A 9,048-nucleotide genomic window follows, 5' to 3' on the forward strand; every position below is an offset into this window, starting at 1 on the left:
AGTATAAGAGTATCCTAGGTTATTTAGTTTACATAAAAGTATTCTAAAACATTATTTTTCTTCATTTTTAAAAATTACGAGATAGAAATTATTTTTGTGCAGTGTAAGTTTTTCTTGTATAATTAAAAAAATAAATGATGTTCATGTGTTTTTCTCCAATAATATATACTCAGTCATTAAATTATTGCTTATATTTCTCATTTACTTTAACTAAATTAATAAAGGTGTTTTACTGTTTTCTCTTTTAAAGAGTAAATGTCTTCAGACACTATGGTATTGGTTAGTATGAATGAGCCCAAAATAGATCTACATGCCAATGGAAACATGATATATAACAGAAAGGCATTGTAAATAATGTAGTCTGCTCATTAAATGATGAGAGGATTATTGGTTTAATTTATGGAAACAAAAAGCATACAATTCATTCATGTACAAAAATCAATTCTAGATTGGTCAAGGTCTTAGGTGTGAAAGACAATAACTTTCTGAAGAAATACAGCTGAAATCTTTAAAGCTTTAGAGTATGAAAGGAATTATTAAACAGGACATCAAAAGCATAAACCCTAATAGGTAAAGAAAACCAAAGTATAAAGGAAAATATTTGTAATTTATTTATTTGTAATTCTATATATATGTAATTTAAGAACTTCTCTTCATCAAAGACACAACAGTGAAAACCCAAGCCAATGTGAGAAATGAAATTTTAACAATCATTATTGAAAAAACCCTAGAAGACCTAGAATATATAGACACAATTAGAATGCATAAGACTCTGTCACAAGAAAAAGGTAAATGCCGTGATTAGTATTTTCATCAAAGAAGAAATACAAATTACCATTAAGTATATGAAATTGTTGGGATAGTGAAGATTTTGTGTCAACTTGGCTGGGCCAGGAATTTCATTGATTTAGCAGTTGACATGTAGTATTCCTCCATGACCGGACCTAACAGGTCTAATCATAACAAGTAAGGTGCAAGCTTCTGTAATGGGATAAGCTTAGGGTAGAATGCAACACCCTTACTCAACTCATAGCCCTGATGCAATTAATTGCCTCATGTGTGTGGCCTGCTTTGAAACTAAGTAGATGATGTGGAAGGCCTTGCTTGCTTTTTGCTGGGTCTGTATCTTGCATCTGCTTTAAGGACTTTTGCCAATAGCCTGCCATATTGCCTGCGATCCTGGGCTCAATCATAATGATTGTGAGAATGGCAAAGGATGGGGCAGTGTTTCCTTCTGTTGTAGCATAGGGTTGCTATGAGTCAGAATGGACTGGAAGGCGCCTAACAATAGCATGGCTAGACATTTCAAGTGATTCTAGTTTGTGTTGTTACAGATAAAAGTGCTATTAACCTTCTTATGTATGAATTTTTATGTGTGTGTGTGTGTGTGGAGCATATATTCCAGTTGGAAGCATACTTAAATATACCTATTATTCTCAAAAAAAAAAATATATATACCTATTATTCTCTTATGTAGACATGAACTATCAGCTTTATCAAGTGAATAAGTCAATTGTCAAACCCTCATCAGATTATCTCCCACTTGGCTGTTATGGCCTGCATGTTGCTGTAATTCTGAAAATGTTGCCAGGGTATTTCAGATACCATAAGTGTGGCCCTTGGTAGATAGATTTTAGCAGAGTTTCTAGATAGAGTAGTCAGAAATATCTACCTATCTACTTCCAAATATTAGCTATTGAAATAATCACAAAATATGTCACTTGGAAGGATCAAATGCTTGAAGAAGACATCATCCTTAGTGAAGAAAAAGGCCAGTAAGAGCAGATGAGAACTGTGGTTCTATGGATTGGCACAAGAGTTGCAACAGAGGACTGGAATATGCTGCTTGTAGTGAAGATGACACCGGACTTGGCAAGGGTTTAATCCATTGTACATAAGGATACCAAGTGTCAAAATCAACTTGACAGTATTATCTATCTATCTATCTATCTATCTATCTATCTATCTATCTATCATCTATCTATCTATCATCTATCCATCTGTCATAATTACATCATCTATTGTCAATTTGAGACTTCAGAGTGAAAGGGTGGAGTCTAGCCTGTCAATCAGGTCACAGCTTGATGACCTCATTTGGAGGCACCACATAGATAAATAGCTTTCTGGAGACACACTCCCTGTGAGACATTCCTGTTGAGAAGACACGTGGAGCTATGCTAGAGTGCTGGATCTAGCTGTAGGCGCCTCATGGAGACCCTATCCAATGCTAAGATGCTTCCACCACCACTGGATCCACAAGACTTTCCACTCACTGGCATGTGATATTCCTGCACTCAGAGTCATTGCATGTGTTGCATGAGTCTGAAGAGGAACTTGTCGACCGGTATCAGACATACGGGATAATATCAGACTTATGGACTTGATCTGGACTGGGCTGGGATATTTTCTCAATAGTCAATATATATAAAGCTCTTTTTCATATACATATGAATGTCTATGAATTTGTTTCTTTAGTCTTCCCAGACAAACTGTCATCTATCTATATCTATTTATCTATCTATCTAATCTATCTATCTATCTATCATCAATCATCTATCTATCTAAATTACATAACATCATGCCAACTTGATATATGAAAGTATAGGGGTGGCATCTAGCCTGTCAATAAGGTCACAGCCCAATGGTGACTGCTTGTAGACTTGGCCTTCTCATAAGGAGGATCCTGGGAACCTCTCTCTCTCTCTCTCTCTCTCGCTCTCTCTCTTTCTCTCTCTTGCTTCATCTTCCTGTTTAAAAGCCACACTGAAACCAGCCAGAGTATTGCGATGAATCCACCACCGTTGGATCCACAAGGCTTTGCATCCACTGGTCTGTGATCTTCTTGCCATCTGCATCATTGATGTGAGTGCATGAGTCTAACGAGGGATTTAAAGAGTAGTAGGGGACTTAATGGACTAGTGTCTTACTTATGGACTGTATCTGGACTCGCTTAGGATGTCTGCTGATATATAATTACTTCTTGACCAAAAGATCCAACACGAAACATATGGGTGCTACAGCAAAGTATAGTGAAGAAAATTGCTGCTGCCAGCTACCAAGAAAGAATAGCGCCTGGAGTCTTAAAGGCTTGTTTCCAAACAAGCATCCATCTAAGTGGGACATCAACTAAACCCACATGAAAGAAGCACACCAGCCTGTGTGATCCAAGGATCATAAATAACATACCAGAATCCACATTCTAAGGAGGGAGTGGTACAGAGCTTAAATTGTGAAATCCTGATTTGCAGAAGGCTATGGATGGTAGTGGAAGCCCAAAATCCATTTGCAGAATCTATACATAGAATATGCCATAACGAGATTAGCCTGGTTGTGCAACAAGAGTATTATAGATACAGTTATAGTAGATGAAAATGAAACATCAGATTTTAAGGCTCAATATGTAATATCTGATCCAATCCCTGTTTTGACACATCTAAAAGTACAACAACAACAAAAAAAGTGACAGGGCAATACAGGTGGAAGAAACCTTCTGTGATTTCCTTCTTAACATCTACCAGGGGTGTGAATGTTCTTGTTATTGTGTGGAATGGATTGGAAAATGGATGATGACCAATATAATTAGGGTAAAATCCAGTACTTTATCATTTGATCTACCTTTTGACACATTTTAGGTTGGCAATAGTTTGCAATATTTTCCGGGTTTTTTTTCCCAACTAGTGTTGGTCTCTGTTGAATTTTGTTATTGTTGATAGCATTTTTGACTCTTTGCTATGTATTTTCTGACTTTTTAAGTATATGAAAGTTAGGATGGGGGAATCTATAGAGACTAATTGGATTAGGGAGGTTGGGGGTTGGTGAGGACCTAATAAGAAGGAATACCAGAAGGAAGAAATTGTTCCAAAATGGATTGTGGTAGCAATTGCACAACACTTCCTGGATATGACCAAACTGTTGAATTGCATGATTCTGGATTGTTTCCTATTAAAATGGTTTATTAAAATCAAAGATACTTTTGTGGAATGTTGCACAGCATTTAACTATTCAAAATAAAATTCAGGAAGACAGATAAAAGGGACAAAAGAAAATGGGCTACTCCATGACATTTGGGGTCATCTTTGCAAGAGTGGTAATCTGCCAATTTGAAATGTCAATGTTTTGCTGGGATTAAAAGAACAAAACCCAATTATGTTCATAATGTATTTGCTGATCCAGCATTATGTAAAAATTGTAAAATTATGGCGCACTTTTTTGTGTCTTCCCTGACAACTCTTTAGTTAGCCTACCATTTACTGTCACTCAGTTGTATGGATACCTATTGTCTGTCTACTGCTGAGAAGCTGGGAGAGAAGGGCTCCCAGTTAGCAGCACACCCTTTTGAGAGTGGTTGCTAATTGGAGGAATCACAGCAACTACCTGAGCCAGCAGGTTTGGGAGTGCTTTAAACTCTGCCTTTGTTGAATTGCCTTTCTACAATGCAATTCTTCTGCTTGAGGGAAACATTTTTGTGTAGCAGTGAATAGGAACACATGTCAGAACATCTTGCCTCATCCCTATCTTAGTTTGGGAATGATATAAAGCTGAATGTGAGTTTTCATTTATTTCTCCTAAAATAGCAACTGCTCTTACAGCAAGATGTACTGTTTAATCAATAGACATACTGCCAGCCTTCCCATGTTTGAAAGAAAAATCTTTCCTAGCCCTTTACTTAAGTAAATATCCTAAATGATTCTGGGGAAACTTGCTTGATTATGCCACATCTTACAGAGACCTCTGTTGTTTTTGTTATACTTCATAGCCAAAAGGTTTCTGTTAACCAGAATCAAAATTTATCATAATATCCATTTCTTACCTCCTTCCTTCAAAAATTAGATTTTCACTGCTTTACTTTTTTTTTCAAAATCCTCCTGGCAACCTGTCCTGAGATATAGGTAATGTTCATACTTGAGACATGTGATAAGCAGGCTCCCATTTTGCAATGAACCATAAAAAAGAAAGAAAATATATTAAAGATAGCATCCTTTACTTTAAATATAGCCTCTTAAAATATGTTTCTTCCTGATATATGATTTTTTTTCAAGTCTAATATTCCCTTTTGAAGAAGACTATCTAGGTCAACTATAGAACAGAAGGTTTATGTTAATATGGAATCTCTTTTGCCCACAGTTACTATTTTATTAAAGTAGTCTTGAGTCTGTGGAAGATCATTTGTCTTATACAGAAGAGGAGAAATCATATCCATTAGCAAGTCATTATCCCTTTGCTCCAAGCCCATGGTTCTACATTCTGCTCTGTGATGCCGGGGCTGGGTGTGTGAAAACAAAATTTCTATGTCGCCAGCTACTCTTTATTCATTCTTTCAGTCATTACCCTCAAGTAGGTTCCAAGTCATATTCACCCTCTAGGATAGGGCAGAACTGCTGCTGTGGATTTCTGAGACTGTAACGCTCTACTGGAGTAGAAACCCTCCTCTTTCTCCCAAGGAGCAGCTGATAGCTTTGGACTGCTAACAGGGAGCCCAACGTGTGACCCATGACACCACCAGGGCTCCTTCCTCCTTGTTAGATTCTATCAATAGGGTGCACAAGAGCGAAACAGCTAGGCTGATTAGAGGGTAGGGTCTTAAAATCAATGTGCTTTTTGATGTCGGCATCAGCCCAGCAGTTATTCTTTACCCTCTTAGCAGCTGTTTTCTTTCTATAGCAACGACTAAAGCCAGTTTGCAGCGATTCCAATACTCCCTAGAACCAGCCTTACCATCAATGGCAGTGGGCTTGTTTGGTTTGGGTTTTTTTAACGAATTCACATAATTTATTCACAAGGGGTTTAATTTTGTTAAAAGAATCAAAATTTGCATAATTTTTGAACGAAAATGACCCCCTTCTCAGTGCACTGTTTCCCCTGTACTCACTCTACTCACTAAAACTAAAGGTTTTTTTTTTCTGAGAAGTTATTCCATATGCCTTCTGTTGTTTTGTTAGATATCATCGCGTTGGTACAACTCATAGTAATCCCATGTATAATGGAACGAAACACCACCCCATCTGCTATTCATGAGGTATCTGGCCATGTTCCCCTATTATTCAAAAAGTTTTCAGGGGCTAATATCCCCAAACTGGACAGCCTATCCCTTCTTTGTAATCTTTTCTTAGTCAGAGGCTCTGCTGAAACGTCTTCACGTTGAGCAATCCTGCTGGTATTTGAAATGCCAATGACATAGCTTCCAGCCTCAGTCATAGGATCCCACATGCTACCACAGTATGACAGACTGACAGACAAGTGGTGGTATGTACTAATTGGGAGGCCATTTTGATTTTTTTTTAAAAAAGCAAATGGCTCAAACAAAGTAGGTCCAATGGGCTTAATGAAGAGAAGGGGTAGGATATAGAAATTTAAATATTGGATAATCCTGATGTGCCTGATTGAACCTTGGAAACTAATAATTTGACCCTTTACCCATCTGTAGTCATGAGGCTTCTTGAGATTTCAATGTGTAGGTAATGATTTGATAAAGATCCTTGTCTAACATGATAAAACAAATTTGCATAGAGCAGTTTCTGGCAGTTTTTTATGGTTCATATTTGGTTTATTTCATGAATGTAAAATAACCTTAGAAATCAAGGTGTCTGTTACGAATCTTCCTCATCAATAATTTTTGTATTAATGAGGATTACTTTAGTAGAACTCTGATAATGACAGACATCTTTCTCTCCAATTTTTCTTTGAATCTATGCAGTCTTTGGAAGGATTTTATTTCTTATAGAATCCTAAAAGAAAGATAGAAAATTCTTCAGAGCTTTCACTGAATAGAGTGGACATGTTGACTATTAATCATGATGATTTTTGACACAACTTTAGAGCACAGAAAAGAATGTTTGAAGGGTGGGAAATGGTTTCATCTATTTAGGGAGATAGATAGGTTTGACTTGAGTTGTCATTTATATGAATATGTGCTATAAAGGGCCTGATTCTGATGCTAGTCGAAAGCACCTGACAAGAGTAATTACCCATCACCTGTCCTCTTGGTCATGCCATATACATCAGTTCTAGTGGGTGGAGTGAGTAGTGGGGAAATAGTGCACTTTAAAAGGTTCTATTGTCTAATCTAAGAGGGAAAAATAAACTAAAACTGATGTGATTTATCTGGTTAGTCAATCTCCAGTGATGATGATTTGTAAATTTTGAAGCACTAAATGCCAGGAAATTATGCTAGGTGTATGCTCTGCTTTCAAATAGAACTAAAAAATGTAATTTGCAAACAGGACAGTTTACCCAGTGTGATAAGTATCGTGGTAGGACTATGTATACATGCTAATCACCAAAAAAGTGATTACTCCAAGATGCCACAGGGTAACTGGATGCCATGTTTAGGTTTTGAAGCATCTTTAATTTATCAGATACACAAAAGGAGGAAGATTCTTCTAGACAAAGAAACAGTATGTTCAGAAGCACAAAGAAATGAAGTGGCTTGGCATGTTAGAAAAACAACCATCAATGCAGTGTTCTCAAAGGATGAAATGTGAGGGATAATAAATGGGTAATTAAGTGTAGCCTCTTGCCAGGGGTCTGAAAAATCCAGTCAAGGTTGGCTTGAAGAACATTAAGAAGGAAGGCTAGCAGCCAACCATAGTCAATCTTTTCTTCCCTTTCCACCCCATTTGCTTTTTCAATGCAATTGTGCTTATGAGTCAACACTGACTGTTGTCTCCTAATGAAATGTAATGACAAGCAGTTTGAAGATGTTAATAGAATATGAATAGGCATGATGCCTTGAAGACTAAAGGAAATATTAGTAAAGTGTATTCAAAGCTTTCCTGTTCAAATTGTTTTTCTAAAATACTCAAAACCAAATAAAGTAAAAACCTTTTAAAAGTTGGGGGGGGCGCCGCGGGAAGAAACTTCTCTGGTCTGGCTACAGTGAGAGGCTCAATGCATGCAGATTCAGCACTCCTGCCGAGATGGAAATATAGGAAGGCATAGAAAAACCCCAAGAAACCCCATTCTCATAACATCCATTCCAACTCATAGCAACTCTGTTTGGAATTTTGAGGCTGTAAGACTTCATGGGATCAGACTACCCTCATATTTCTCCCTGGGAACTTCTGATGCATTTAAACCACCAAACTTGTAGTTGCTCACCAGGGATCTTATTGGTAATACTAGGGGGAAAGACCTGTAAACAGTGTTGACATACTAGTGCTCATTACCATGTAATCAATGCTGGCTCTAGAGACTCCCTTGTGAGTTTCCGTACTGTCGCTGTTTAAGAGAGTACAAAATCTGGTCTTTCTCCAGCATAGCTGGTGGTGGTTTTGAACTGCCAACTGTGCAGATCGCAGTCCAACTCATAACAACTATACCACGAAGGCTCATTTAAGGTCAACCTTCAGAAAGCACTGAGGGTCAGGAAAGAAGGAACGGAAACAGGAGACACTTGACTGAGGTTACAGTGTGGGAATGATGTCACATACATTAATCAACGTGAAACAAAATGTGTTTGAATTGTTAGGTGGAAAGCTATAAAGCTGCACTCAAATTACCATTAAAAGGTAAGAAACAAAACCTCAAAATGAAGGCAAGCTGTGAAGATTGAGTGTTCATGGAAGGCAGACACACAAGGAAAGGCAGTTGAAGCTTTACCTCACAGAGGACACCAAGATAGGAACAGATATGACCCGGCTAAAATAATTAGAGGAAGCATGTGATTGAAGACATTTGGCATCACAGTGGCAGATTTTCGAAGCATAGTTTGATGCTTTAAATCTGCCAGTAGGCCAGAAGGTTTCTTTTCATGAAGATTTTTATAAGATCGTCATAAGTGGCACACTGTATTTAAAGTCCTTAGCACAATGCCTGACATAAATCCAGTGTTCCTCCTTGATAGTAAATACTATCATGTTCTTTTTCATTTTTTTACTCTTTTTATATTAATGATTTAGGCTCAAATTAATCAATGCTATCAATATGTATAGAGATGTTTGTAATTTTGACAACTTTTAAAAGACTGTAATGTTTTTAATTTATAAAATTTAAGTAATAATGCAGTCCACATATTACTCTTGAAGATATTTGAACATCCTCTAAGTGCAA

This window comes from Echinops telfairi, unplaced genomic scaffold (assembly GCF_000313985.2).
Source record: "Echinops telfairi isolate 266 unplaced genomic scaffold, ASM31398v2 ScPeMD7_53;HRSCAF=182, whole genome shotgun sequence".
Lineage (NCBI taxonomy): Eukaryota > Metazoa > Chordata > Mammalia > Afrosoricida > Tenrecidae > Echinops > Echinops telfairi.